We start from the raw sequence: 13358 nt of genomic DNA, 5'->3' as shown, positions 1-13358 counted from the left end.
TGCATAGCCACTGAGAAAGTTCATGCTATACTTAACCTTTGGCCCTCTGCTGATCTTTTGTTGCTCTGCATTAGTGTGCTGAAATCTGAAAACATAATCCTTACAATACCTACCACCTTTCTTTCAGTAGTACAGTTTTCTCTCATAATTTGCATCTGCTGCTGTAACCTGAAGAGCTTCGTCCCCCTAGTCACCAGATGTTAGACCTACTGGATAAAACACAACCAAAAAGGAAAACCAAAATCAAAAATCCACAGCCACATTGACACATTTCATATTAGTTGACAGTGACTTTGTGCGTTTCCCATTAGAAAGGTATAGAATTAATCAGTTGTCTTGCTTACTCAGAGCATGCAGTATTTCAACAATAAATGTTTTAAGCTAATTGGTCCAATACTAAAGTATCATATTATGCACTTCATTGAGAAAAATTAATTGGCTGAATTTTCTGAGATTCTTCTAAGACTATATGCACATCCCCCCACCACCCGGCCCCACACATGCTTCCTCCAGCCCCCCACTCCTCCAGTCAGGACAACAGCTTTTCTGCCATTAATTCAACATCAAATTATTTCCTTGGTGAATCAGTCCTGAGGCTAATGAGCTGCCTGCGCTAGCAGTTTGGTTCATTGTTTTTAGTGGAGTTTCAGATGAGGGCATATCACTTTAAGGCTCAGTGGTGATAGTGGGATCATTCCCCAGACAGGGCTCACTCAGCCTTGATACAAACTGAAAGGCTAAAATGAGCACTCTTCTATTATTTAGGCACCTGTCCAGAGGCTGGAAGAAATCCTACTTGTGAGGATTTAGCTAAAGAAAGCAAAGATAACCACCTTGCATTCTGTGTCTAATAAGATGTGAAAGGGGAGAAATAATGAGTATTACACTGTATTTCTCATGTAAAAGGCTGAGAAACAATGCTCTCTGAACACTGGCAGCGATTCCAGTCATTTTCAAATGAAAAGCACTATTTGTTTCCAAATTACACCAGCCACTGGAATGCACATATATATGGCTCCAAAATACTCATTTTGCGAAGTAAAATTACCTTTCAGTAATTTAGTCACTGCAGGCTTTCCCCTGCTGACTGGTCAGGAGCTATCAGATAGCTTGCAGCTGCAGGCTGAAACGGGACCATTTTTTTTTCAGGACAGGCAGTTAGTTAGTAGAGCCATCAGTGTGGCATCTGTCATCCCGCTAGGCCCAAATTGTTTTCTATGATGGATGTCACAGTCTGTATGATCAAAATAGGAGCCCTGCTGCTTTTAATTGCAAAATCGGAGTACTTGCACATTTGTTATTATGCTGAGGTTATTACCTCACACAAAATGAATTAACAGGTGAAAATAATTGATGAGAGGAGTCTTGGGATTTTTAGCCTCTTCAAAGAGACTTTGTAATTATGGCATAATGAATGTTCTGAGACTTATCTGTGGGGGGCAGCATGAGACCACCAAAGATCTCTTTAGATTGATGATAAATTCTCTGAAATCTACTGTAATACTTGCTTAAATTTACTTAGCAATTAGTTTAATAGGCCTACATGATTCATGATAACGTAGTGAGAATTTTTAAATAAGTTTGTTCCATCCATCTATAAATTAAGCCGCTTACCTCAGCTTTCTTCCCAAGGTGATGGAATATGTTAACTAATCAGACTTTCTGAAACAAAGATGATGTTGGGCAGGGATTTTGGTTACTGGAATACATTTCTATTTAAATACCTCACTGCTTTCATCTTACACAATGCAAATCTTCTCCCCTCAGCCCCGCCACCACCACCCGTTCAACTCCTCTCATCACATTTTTTCCAAATATAGTATTGATAGTCCTTTAGCAAAAGGAGAATGTACAGTTGTCTTGTGAAGTAAATTGTTCAGGCATTTTGTAATCTGAAGTAATTGTTCCTGGCTTCCTGACCACTATTCCATTCAGACTTGGTCATGTTTCAAATTCATTCAGCCCCTGAGTACAGCCAGACTGACGCACTCCAGTCCATCTCTCCTCTCCCTCTGACACTCTTTAGTTTCATAAGGTGTCTGCAGCACAGAGCTCTTTCTCACCAGGCTGTCCTGCTGATGCTGAGGGGGAAATGCACTTTTATTTTATTTTTTTAATTCTTGTATTAAACAAGCAGGGCTGTGTCACCAAGGAGCAGGTTTGCATATGATGTCCATTCAATTAAGCACATAAGCGGATGCAAATATCAGGTTTTAAAAGTGCCAAAAAGTAAAAATTGTCTGATTAATTCAATAACTAGTAAATAATTCACCATATAAAACTCACAGGGGAAAGCCTCCACATGGTGCATGAGCAAAGTTCATCCTTTTTCTGTTGCACATTACGTTATTGACATGCTAGATACATTGAAACACCTCAAGGTTACTCATTAATTTGCGAGAGTTGAAATCTAATTTAATTCCAGCTACTACTGACATCCTGAAGATCCTACAATAGAGTTTGTAACAGATCTGCCTTCAGTTCAGACTGTGGGCTAAGGGAAATACGCGACAGAGGAAAGGAGAAGTTGTTACTAATTAGAAAATAACGAAAAGAAACCTATCTCAGGAACTTGGCGGATAGGTCACATGGGGCTTTTCGCTAATTTACTATCCTTCCATAACCTCTCTCCATGACTGCAATACATTATTTATTATCATCCCAGGTATAAGGCACACAAAGATTAGGTAAGATTAGATACAGACAGATATGCACACGATTTACTTTCCTCACAAGACAATGGCACTTTGTTTTGTGAGAATTCCATTTATTGGGAGAACTTCTAACTGCAGCTTTGAATGGTTTTCTAAATAATACGTACATCACCCTAGTGAGCTAAAATGACATGTATCATTGGGACACACAGTTGATGCTCAGTTAATTCCTTTTAAATTCTGATTCCCCTTCCCTCATGCACACACTATTTAAATCTCTATGTTTTCTTCTTTATTTTATTGTAGCTACATTTTACATCAGTAGTTTTGTCTGGTTTTCCACATCATGCGTTCTTTTCAGATTTACTGTCAATGTTTGGTATTTAAAAGCATATAGTATCAAAGGGTCTCAGAAAAAGAAAATGCCTAGCAAGAAAATATAATAAATGCAAGACAAGTAGTGGGTTGCCCCACATGTGAAGCAGACTGTGGTAACTCATATCAGGCTTCCTGTCAATTGCTGAGACATTTTTCATAAACCCTCACTTCCTTGCATTTATCTTCAGTATAAACCCCAAGATGAATTCTCCAAAGACATCAACAATAGATAAATGCTTATTAAACAAAAAAGTCTATTCAAAAATAAGTATAGCATTTGTATTAGACCAAATAAGATGTTTATAAAATCAAATATACTTGGCTTGACGCGATATGCTGCTCTATGAGAATTCTTTCAGCATTTGGTTATAATTTTAATAAACATGAAATAAAAGGCCACCAGAAGCACTGGTTTAAATTATATCACCTCTTGTGTCATTTAATTTATAATATATAGGTGGATTCTACAGATAACTTACAATATAATAGCATTCAAATTACGGAGAAACAGGGCCAAGGGAAGATGACTCTGGATATATTTCATACCAGTGGACACTACAATACTGTTGTGGAAGTCCAACTTATAACTTAACTTAAAGAACAGAAGAACGCACCATTCTAGTTCCAGGAAATTCTGAAAAAATATGTCTCATACAAAAACAAGAACCAAAACAAACAAACAAACAAACCCAACCCAAACCAAAAAAAAACAACAAAAAACCTCAAGCAAACCACAAACCAGAAAAAAACCCCACAAAAATGCAAAGAGGAAAAAAAATCCAAAACAACAACAACAACAACAAAACACCCAACAACAAAAACCCTGGCAGAATTGTATATGCTTTATGATAACTTTAAGACAAATGATACACAAAAGTGTGCTGCATATTTGACTGCAAAAGCCAGTACTAGTTGTCTCTTTCTTCTGAATGCACTCTGCAAGTACAAATATTTATATGATGCCAGTGACTAAAACCAGTTTCAAATAGACCATTGTTTTTCTAAGTATGGTTTTATAGCTGCACATTTGATGTGATGTTTAGCTATCATGGAATTTAAGATGGACAGAATAAAAATAAGATCGCTACATTATTCATGGATCACTATAAAATATTGGAAGGTTATGGTTTGTGAATTACTCACATCACCAGGCAAATCCAAATCCTACTATTAGTATCTAAAATTGCAAGGTTAATATGTAATGAGGTTGCAAATTAATCTCATGGATGATGTAAGAATGTTAGCATTACATGTAACCTTGGTCCTGATAGCCGTTTCATTCAGTAATTAAACTGAATTTGACTCTGGGTCTGTTTTCTTTAGATGGCCCCTGTTCCTGAGTAATACCCCATAGGAGCCCCACACTACTGATGTATTACATTAATATATCATCAGAAGCAGTTGTCATTCCAATGATATATTAGTGTAATACATGAGAATGAGGTTCACTGATGATGTATTTAGTCCTTACAATATGGCATTGTCCAGGGAAGCAAGGGTCCAATAAGAGATTCATTACAATTACAGTATGAAGTCAGCTAATGCACTCAGGTTGGGAGATGCATTTCTGGTACCAGGTAAGTAATTTTGATGCTAAATCCAATGTCTTGCCATTGTTTCTGGTGCTGCAGACTAGAAAATTTGTGACTGCAGCTGAAAATAATTCCAAAAAATGGACAAGCCTTCTCCTATCTCTACATCTCTCTTTTTCTGCTGCACTGCTCTTTGTGAGCTATGTATAAATTGTAGGCTATTGCTTCTTTTCCTCTTGGCATATTTCTCTGTTCTGAAAATGTAAGCATCTTCGACATGGGATCTTCATTTCATGAATGATTGGAAAGCATTTCTCACTTTCTGGAATCTCCCATATGCAAATATTAAGAATAATGGTAAGATCTGCATCCTGTTTTGGGTGCCGGCTTCTTAGCTTGTCGTCAGAGCTTTCACAGCTGCTGAAGCTGTCCTTTCCCAGTAAAAAACAAAGTTTCCGGTATCATTGTGAGTCAGTGATACTGCTTTAATAACAAGTAATCTCTCTCAATTTTTCCTTAGTGAAGGCTGCAGGTAGTTGCTTATTTCCTCTCTTATAAGAAGTTGTCACTGTTGCCAGCGCTACCAAACAAGGCAGATTTAAGGGTTACTAATATGTTTTCTGCTAATAGACCTTGCAAAACATACTTTAAATGTAGATGAATTAGAGACTTGTATTCAACACACTCTATCTACCTCCTGCTGCTCTTTCTGAGAGGACAAGAAAGAGGGAGAGGAAAAAACTGAGACTTTCCAATTTTTTATAATACAAGACTAAAAGAAAGAGGGGGTTTTATGCATTGGGAAAGCAGTTACTGCTCACTCTCCTGCAGTCTTTGATTGCATCGTAAATAAAACGGTAGTGCTAGTCATCCTGGACATATGATGTATTGAGATACTGGCTGGAAGGCCAGCTGAGAAGTTAAAATTATGGTTGCAAATCCTTAGGTTAGTGGTGACTGGACCCCAAATGAAATGATATGCTCATTTATTGAAGAGGAAAGGAAAATGTGCCATAGTTTTATAGCATCTACTGGCCAAAGGATTCTGCTGAAGCTGTTGATATTTTAAATAAGCTTCTAGTCCTTCGTGTCTTGGGATAATTAGCTTGGGCAGAAGAAAGAAAAAAAGGAACAAAACAAAGAAGAGTCAGGAATATGTTGAAATATAAGGCAGCCTGATGAACTTTAGTTTGCAGCAGCCTCTGGGCCAGGAAACCTGATTCCACCTCTGTAAACAGAATGGCAAAAGAAGATTAATGTTGTGGGTAATGGAAATTATATGTAAAAATGAGGTGAAGAGGGGTGCTAGTATCATCAGTGGGGCTGAAATGATTAATGTATTTGGGGATAACCCCTCCACATATCTTTTAGACATATGTCTGGCATTTTAAACTAGTTAACATGATTGCTAGCAATTCATAGAGTAATGGTAACTACAACTTCAACATGGAATACCAGCCTCTGCCTCCTGAATGCCAGTCCCCCAACTGCTACATACTGTTTTTGATGATGCTGATCAGATGCAAAGCAATAAAGCTATTTCTCTAAGGTCTTCTTCGTGATGACCCTGATCAGTTGAGTAGTGGGTTGTGTGCTGCCAGATGACACTCGCCTAGGTGCTGATGTGTTCCTGGGTATGGAGTTCAAGATTTGCTCCACATAAATTTCTCTTTACTTTTGGGATTATATCCTCACCTGGATTTGGCCTCAGGAGAGAGAAGTTCCCTGGCTACCCTGCAGTTCTAGCACCTATCAGATGATGGTTTAAAAGCCCTTGAAAAGCTCAAAGGCCAGGTAGTCTGTTGCCCTGCAGAGCATGGAAACTGGAAGAAGAGCCTTTGGCCTCTTATGTCTCTCTTCACATGCTCTAGGGGCTGGCACAACTGCGGTACTTTTGTTCAGAGTCTTTGAGATTACCAATCCTATCATGCCCACTCCCCAAGAGCTGCCAAGGGGAGACAGATCATTCCCTGTTGTCACCTCCATGGGGTGAATAGGAGCTGGTGGAAAGCAGCTCATGGAAACCAACTTATCTAAACCAGGTAGTCTAAGTGTGGCAGCCTCAAAACAGACTACATTTGCCCAAGTTGCTAGTCTCTAATTCTAACTATTCTACCTCAGAAATATTTAGGTTTTAACCTTTATTTTACACTTTAGTTTATCTTAGGTAATTTTTCACTAATATCCCCCTCTATTTTACACTCTGTATGTTTGTTAAGATCTCTCTGTTTTCCAGATCATTCACATGAACGTCCTAAGAATGCTTTGCCATTAACTCTTTTCATTTATAAGGATCTATTCTATAACCTAATAGATAGAATGCATTAAATCTGTTTTAATTTGTCTTAGAGCTTCTTTTTTAAAAATCTGAGGTTCCTTATATCTCCTACATTTATTAAGATTGATCATGATTGCATATAAATGTCCAATTTAGCAAGACATTATACCCAATGTCCTTGAGTTTTCCAAAATGTTATCCTCATTTCAAGCAGCATTTTTCCTAGACTTGCTATTAAGTAGTCTAATTCTTATCTACATATGCTATCAACAGAAACATGAAGTATTAGATTCAATTTCCCTGTATTTTGGCTGAATAAAGCTATTATCTAGATGCATGTGTGCCTAAAGCATGCTAGGAAAAAAAAAGGAAAAGTAGAAAAAGAAAAAAACATATTTCAATGTCATCATAAAACAGCAGAGGAAAGGCAAATCATAATTTGCATTTAATGTTCCAAAGCAGTGGACCAATTAGACTTTGAGTATTATATTAAATGTGTCTTTCAAACTAGATAAAAATATGTTTTTTTCCTGAATAACTATTACATAACTTCTTGCTTTTCCCTCAAATGTGTTTTCATATAAATAGACTTAATTAATTGTCTAGAGAATTAAATAGTCTTTATATAGCAAATGTACTATGCCAATTAAATGCAATGTTGATTATATATTTCTCAATTATTACAGTGTTTGTACTAAATTAATCAACAATATCTACACTACCTAAGGTAAAGTTTCCTAATAGGGAATCTTCTGTCTTTGTTTGCCAGTTACTTTGCAGGGTAGAGCCCAGTGCTGACCAAATCTAAATGGCTCTTTTGTCAACAAAGAATAAGAAAAGAAGATAAGGTTAAACGAGCACTGGGGGTGGGGAAGAAGAGTAAGAAGGTACAATGTCACCTCCATGCTGTGACAGCCGTGAATCAATTATTCACGTAGCAGTTGGTAATATTTCTGAAATGCTGCAGACAAGTTAAAAAATGTAAAAAGCATTTTCCAGGAGACTTCATGATTTTTCCAAGTAAAAACCATAAACGAAAACTGAATGGGGCAAAGCATGTGTGTGGGGGAATATGCTGAAGAGATCAACAATAGTAGAGGGATATATTATTATGGAAAAATGCATTCAGAAAGCTGGTGATGGAGAAAGAAAGAGTATACAGGATGAAAGGGTGAAAGTGCTGGGCTCAGCTAGTTATAGTGAGATTAATGTGATTTTTCTAAAAAACACAACACATTGCAGTATCTAATAATACCAACATATATTGATTTAAAATTTATTTCCTGTACCAACACAGGTAGCATAACACACAGGGAAAAAGAAGGGAGAGAGGGATCTGCAGAAATGCTTAACATCATGGTAATGGAAGGAGAGCGACTGTCACAAAAGGAAAATGAATTGTGACCATCACTCGAGTTTTGTGCTCTCTACATTAGACCTTGCTGTAGGTGTGATTTCAGAACAGCATAGGCCTTACACAAAATTACATTTTCTTAAGAGAAACGGGAACATGAAATTTAGTATCCCCTGATAACAATGTACAGAATGCACTTCAGAGTAAAATGTATTCAATCCTGACCTTAAAATACTCTTTCTGCTTCAAATGGTAGGTTTTCTTTACGCTCAGAGAAGTATAAAGATTCCAAGCAATGCACACTTTCTCTAAGGTGGTGCAAAATCCCAGTTTAACCATATGATATTTTATTCAACTAAAAAATAACAAACTAAAGACTGGGGTGAATCAGAGGAAAAAAATGCCATATGGTATGTTTTTCTCCACTTAATTTGTGGACAAGTGACTATAAGATGAAAGGACAAATCACAGAAATGCAGGCAAAATTTCAGTCAGTGTCTGCACTAAAATAGAAAGAGTCCAGTCTTTCTTTCACGGCATTATAAATTGTTTGTACGGGCTGTAATGAGAGACCCTTTGAGGGAAGAGCAGGGCCCCAAACTTTTTATTTTTAACTACTTAACCATCTGACTTTTTACTCTCTAATTTTCCGTGCTCCCTCAGATCTCTGTGCGACTTCCCGGTTTGTCACGCATTCCAAGCCACAGGATGTGTCAGCTTAGTAATATTCATTAGCTGGTCTTCATGTCTCCCAGCTTCTACAGTCTCCCTCTTCTTGGCTCTGATTTCCTTCTTGCTCATAGAGGAAATGTCCTCTATTCACCACTGCTTTTTTTCTCCCTCTCTTTTCCAGTTGTCCAATCTGTTCCCTGACAGTGTCTGTTTCTTTTACTTTTGCTCATACCGGGCTTGTTTCTTCCTACCCTTTACTCTCCATTAGAAGCCATCACCTTCACAGACACAAAATTCAAATTGCACACTGTGGCACAAATTAAATCCCTGAATTATCAAGTGCAAAATTAGCATTAAAAATCATAAGACAACAAACAATAGGGCTTTTTATGTGGTTTTTGTAATTGAGTGAAACTAGTTACTTTGGCAATTATTGTTTGTGCCTCATTAGCATGCAAAATGTTTTTTTAGACTAAGCCACACACAAAAGGAACCATTTGTGATGAGAACTGTGCTTTGTTTAATGTTAGACACCATTGTATTTGCTTTCCTAATATAACAGTTCTAATTAGTACCTAGCACTCATCCTGAGTTTTTCAGCTTGAAAACGCTGAAGGTGACAATTGAGTCACAATTCCATGGCACTCTTTGTCAGTACCTGTCAAAATATAGCTAAGTCTTTAGGAGTTGTGATCTAAATACTAAAAAACGTTAATAGTCCAGAAAGAATCTTTCTCTAGGTAGTTTAAAAAAAAAATAAAAATTGCATATTAATCTCTGGTTGAAAGCATAACATTATTAATACCTCACTATTAAATATGGTCTTGGCAAGACTGTCATCTGTCCGAATATTGACTTTGCATTGTTTTTGTCATCTCACCTCTGTCTGTTCACCTGACTCTTTAGTTTTTAGTGATTCATTAGAACAGCACAGGTGGATTAGTGACAAAACTTGAAATCAGTTCATTAGTATCAGTGCAAAGCTGGTTGCTGACTTATGTCTGGAGAGTAATATCTAAAAAAAACCAAAACAAAACAGTCTCACTCTGGAATTGGAGTGATCATGGCTCCAGTTCACCTATGTTTTCTGACTTTAGCTTAAATCCTTCACAGAGCAGCTAAATGTAGCAGTAGGGAAAACATGAAGACTCCTGCTGAGAGGTTGTCTCCAGCTTCATGTTTGTGTATGAATAAGTCAAGAGTCAGTCCAGTGACACTTTGTCAGTCTTGTTTTGTAATTACCACAGTGTGAAGTGTTAATGTTGTGTGTTTTCTTTTCAATAACAGATATGTATAAAGAACTTTGCCATCCACAGTCTTGGCCTGTATTTTGGCTCATAAACACCAGATTTCCATATTTTCTAGTTTGCTTAGACCCACTGAGAATCTGACTATTGAAGGTGAAATTGCCCACTCGGCCCCCATACTTCAAAACTTTCCTCTCAACTGGCCTTTTTCTAGCTCATTAACTTCCAAGGAAGTACCTTTTTGGTGTGTTTTATTCTATCCTAGTTTCAAATGATTGAACACAAGGAGCTCTGAACTCTTTTCCTTCACTGGCACCAAGTCCTGAAGATGATGCACTGAAATCTGCTGGTCTGTCTGCTGACTTCAGTACATATCAAACAAAGTCATCAGTCATTCTGTGCCTTGGTCTCCATTCTGAACATGGAGAAGACTATTTCACTGGCTGGGCTTGTGCAGCAGTGGCCTTGACTTCAGAGATGATGTGGCCAGTGCATGCACAAGTATTATGTCAGCTTGTCCTCATCTCTCACCACGTATCTTCAATGACAAACTCAAGCCATTCCTGCCATCAAGATTTGCCAAGTGGAAGAAGTATTTTCACAAAAGGAAGCCAGCTGAAGAGATAGCAGGTTGATCAAGGATGGGGAAAGGCTGATCTGCTCACTGGTCACAGGTTTTGTAGCTTCCCTCTCTCATGCCTCATTTTGTCACTTCTCCAGAAAGATTATTCTTTCTCATGGTGCTATGTTGCAGCATCGGCCTGATACAGTGATTTGCAGCTGTGTTTTTCTTTTTTTACTGAGTGGATGTACTTATAAACCATGTGAATTTGGAAGTCAGCTCTCATTCTCTACCTGTGAAATTATTTTACCACAAATAAGCAATAGCATACTCAACACTATACGTCTATTATTCATTTGCTTTTTACATGGATAAAATGGGTACCTATACAGCAATTTTATCAAAACAAACAAGTTTATGCAAGTTTATTTTTGGAAGTGATAGCATAAATAAGAACTAGGGAGAAACAGAGAAAATTCTGAAATGACAGAAGCTTATCTAAGCCACTGGTTTCCAAACCAGACTTGATTTTCATTCTCCATGGTCAGGTTACGAGGTCTTAAAAAATATTCAGGTGTCTGTCTACTCCCAGGTGTTCCAAAGTTTCCACTAGCTGGCTTGAAACCTAGTTTTAGATAAAGTTCAGGAAAGTTCAAATCCAAATATTCCATTTGAGAACATCTTTTGCAACTAAGGCCTAATTCTGCACATGCCCATGCATTATGCAGCCTCACTAAAAGCCATGGGGATGTACCTATAATCCTCACAGTTAAAGCACAGGAAACTGGCTCCATATTTTACATGTTTTGGCACATGCAGGGGTTTCACTGCAAGTAAATGTCTCAGTCACACATACTGAGAGCAGATTTTTTTCAGCCTCCTTTAAAAACTTGCACTGCTTCATATGATTCAATGAACAGTAAGAGAATATTTATAATTAAACAGTTTATCAATATAATAATCTATTAAATAATCAATAAAACAATGGATTTAATAACATTATTAAATTAATGGAGTTTAGGCAAGGTTACATGATACAATAAAGCACACTTAGAGTCAGGAGAATGGTTCTACCTCCACTTGGTGCTCTTCAGAGAGACTATGTTGAGTCCCAAGAGTAATGTAGCTACATTAGTGTTGCAGTGTGGTTTGAACTGAGTCCAGATACTCAGCCAATTATCTTATACTCCATGTCGCCATGGTCAGTTGCCAAAGACATCTGGTTCCTTGAGAGAAAGACCCAACTACTAGACCACACCTCTGGAAAGTCAGGGGTTTGGTTTACTGCTTCTGTACTTCTGCTGCTTTCAGAGGAGGAAAAGGACATGGGGTGAAGAGGCCAAAATGGCACCACAGTCAGCCTCCTCAAATCTTCCCAGCAGAAGCCATCATCACTCATCCTTTCCCTATTTTCCATATTTTAATTTCTCTCCCAAGTCTGTTAAGTTCTTAATAAGCTCACTGAACAGATTCCTCTTTCATTTTCTGTCTTCTCTCTCCCATTTTCTTGTGACGATGTTGTTTCCTCTTGAAATGATAAAATACAGTGTTTCTTAAGGCACTGAGAAACTGACTGTGCTGGGCATCCCACCACTCTGGCCACCCCAACTCAAAGCTAGTAAGCTCTAGGCTTTAGAGCCCCTCAGCATTTGAGTGTCTGGCTTCCTGCTTCTGCATACAGGACTGCCCAAGTAACTCATCTAAGTAGATGACCATTCCCTCGCATCTGCTAAATACTTCTACACCTTTCTGCCCCAGCCTGGTGTGTTTGTGAAAGCAGATGCTACTTGCCTTATGACAGAAATCTCAGTGGAGTGATGTAAGAACACAATTATAAGCAAGTGGAAGTAGAATAAGATCCTTAGGTGTTTACTCCATCAGGACCAGTGCGTACTTCTTTGAGCTGTGCTGCTTGCAGAACCCAGATTAGATCAGAAATCCATGAACATTGTGCTAGAAAAACTATAGTCACATCTAAGCTAGTAGTTGAACTTCAGTAGGGACCATTCACAGACAAAGGGACTTACTGCTTAAATCTACATGGCTATGCTCTCTTGTCCCCAGAAAAGGGTGACTGTCCAAATGACCTACTTGAAATGGCCCTTTGCCCTGATATTATCTGGAAGAGAGATGGTTAGCTGAGGGCAAAAACTATTCCAGGGACTGTATTAGCAATTTAATTGTATGGACAGTCATGTCTCAGTGATTCAGCTCACAGAATAAATGTAGGCTAGGGATCTCAATTTATCCCTGTAGAGAATGGGCTTAGTGATACAGTATTGCATGCACTGCAGCCTGATTGTGAAGTTTAACTGATCTTTATAAAATACACCAAATCCTTGCATACAAAATGCTACATAAGTAAGAAGTATTAATAAACGTGATTATATTAAACCAGGTCTGTTTTCAGTCATGTTTTATAAGAACACAGTTGTAGCAGTAAGTGAGCTTTCATATGAAAGATCAAACATTTTGCTTTCCATTGTAAGCCATTCTTTATAAGCTTTTCCAAGAAAAACAGCAGAATATCTCATACATATTGAAATCCAATGACATTCATAAAGACTAAGTGTTCATTTGAAAATGACAAGCAATAATACGGAATTTCTTTTTACCAGACAATTTTAGCATGTATTTCAAGCTTAATGTTATCAATAAGTAACAAATTAGTAAGCTTAAAA

This window comes from Apus apus, chromosome 2, assembly GCF_020740795.1.
Source record: "Apus apus isolate bApuApu2 chromosome 2, bApuApu2.pri.cur, whole genome shotgun sequence".
NCBI lineage: Eukaryota > Metazoa > Chordata > Aves > Apodiformes > Apodidae > Apus > Apus apus.
This window is presented reverse-complemented; position numbering follows the sequence as displayed.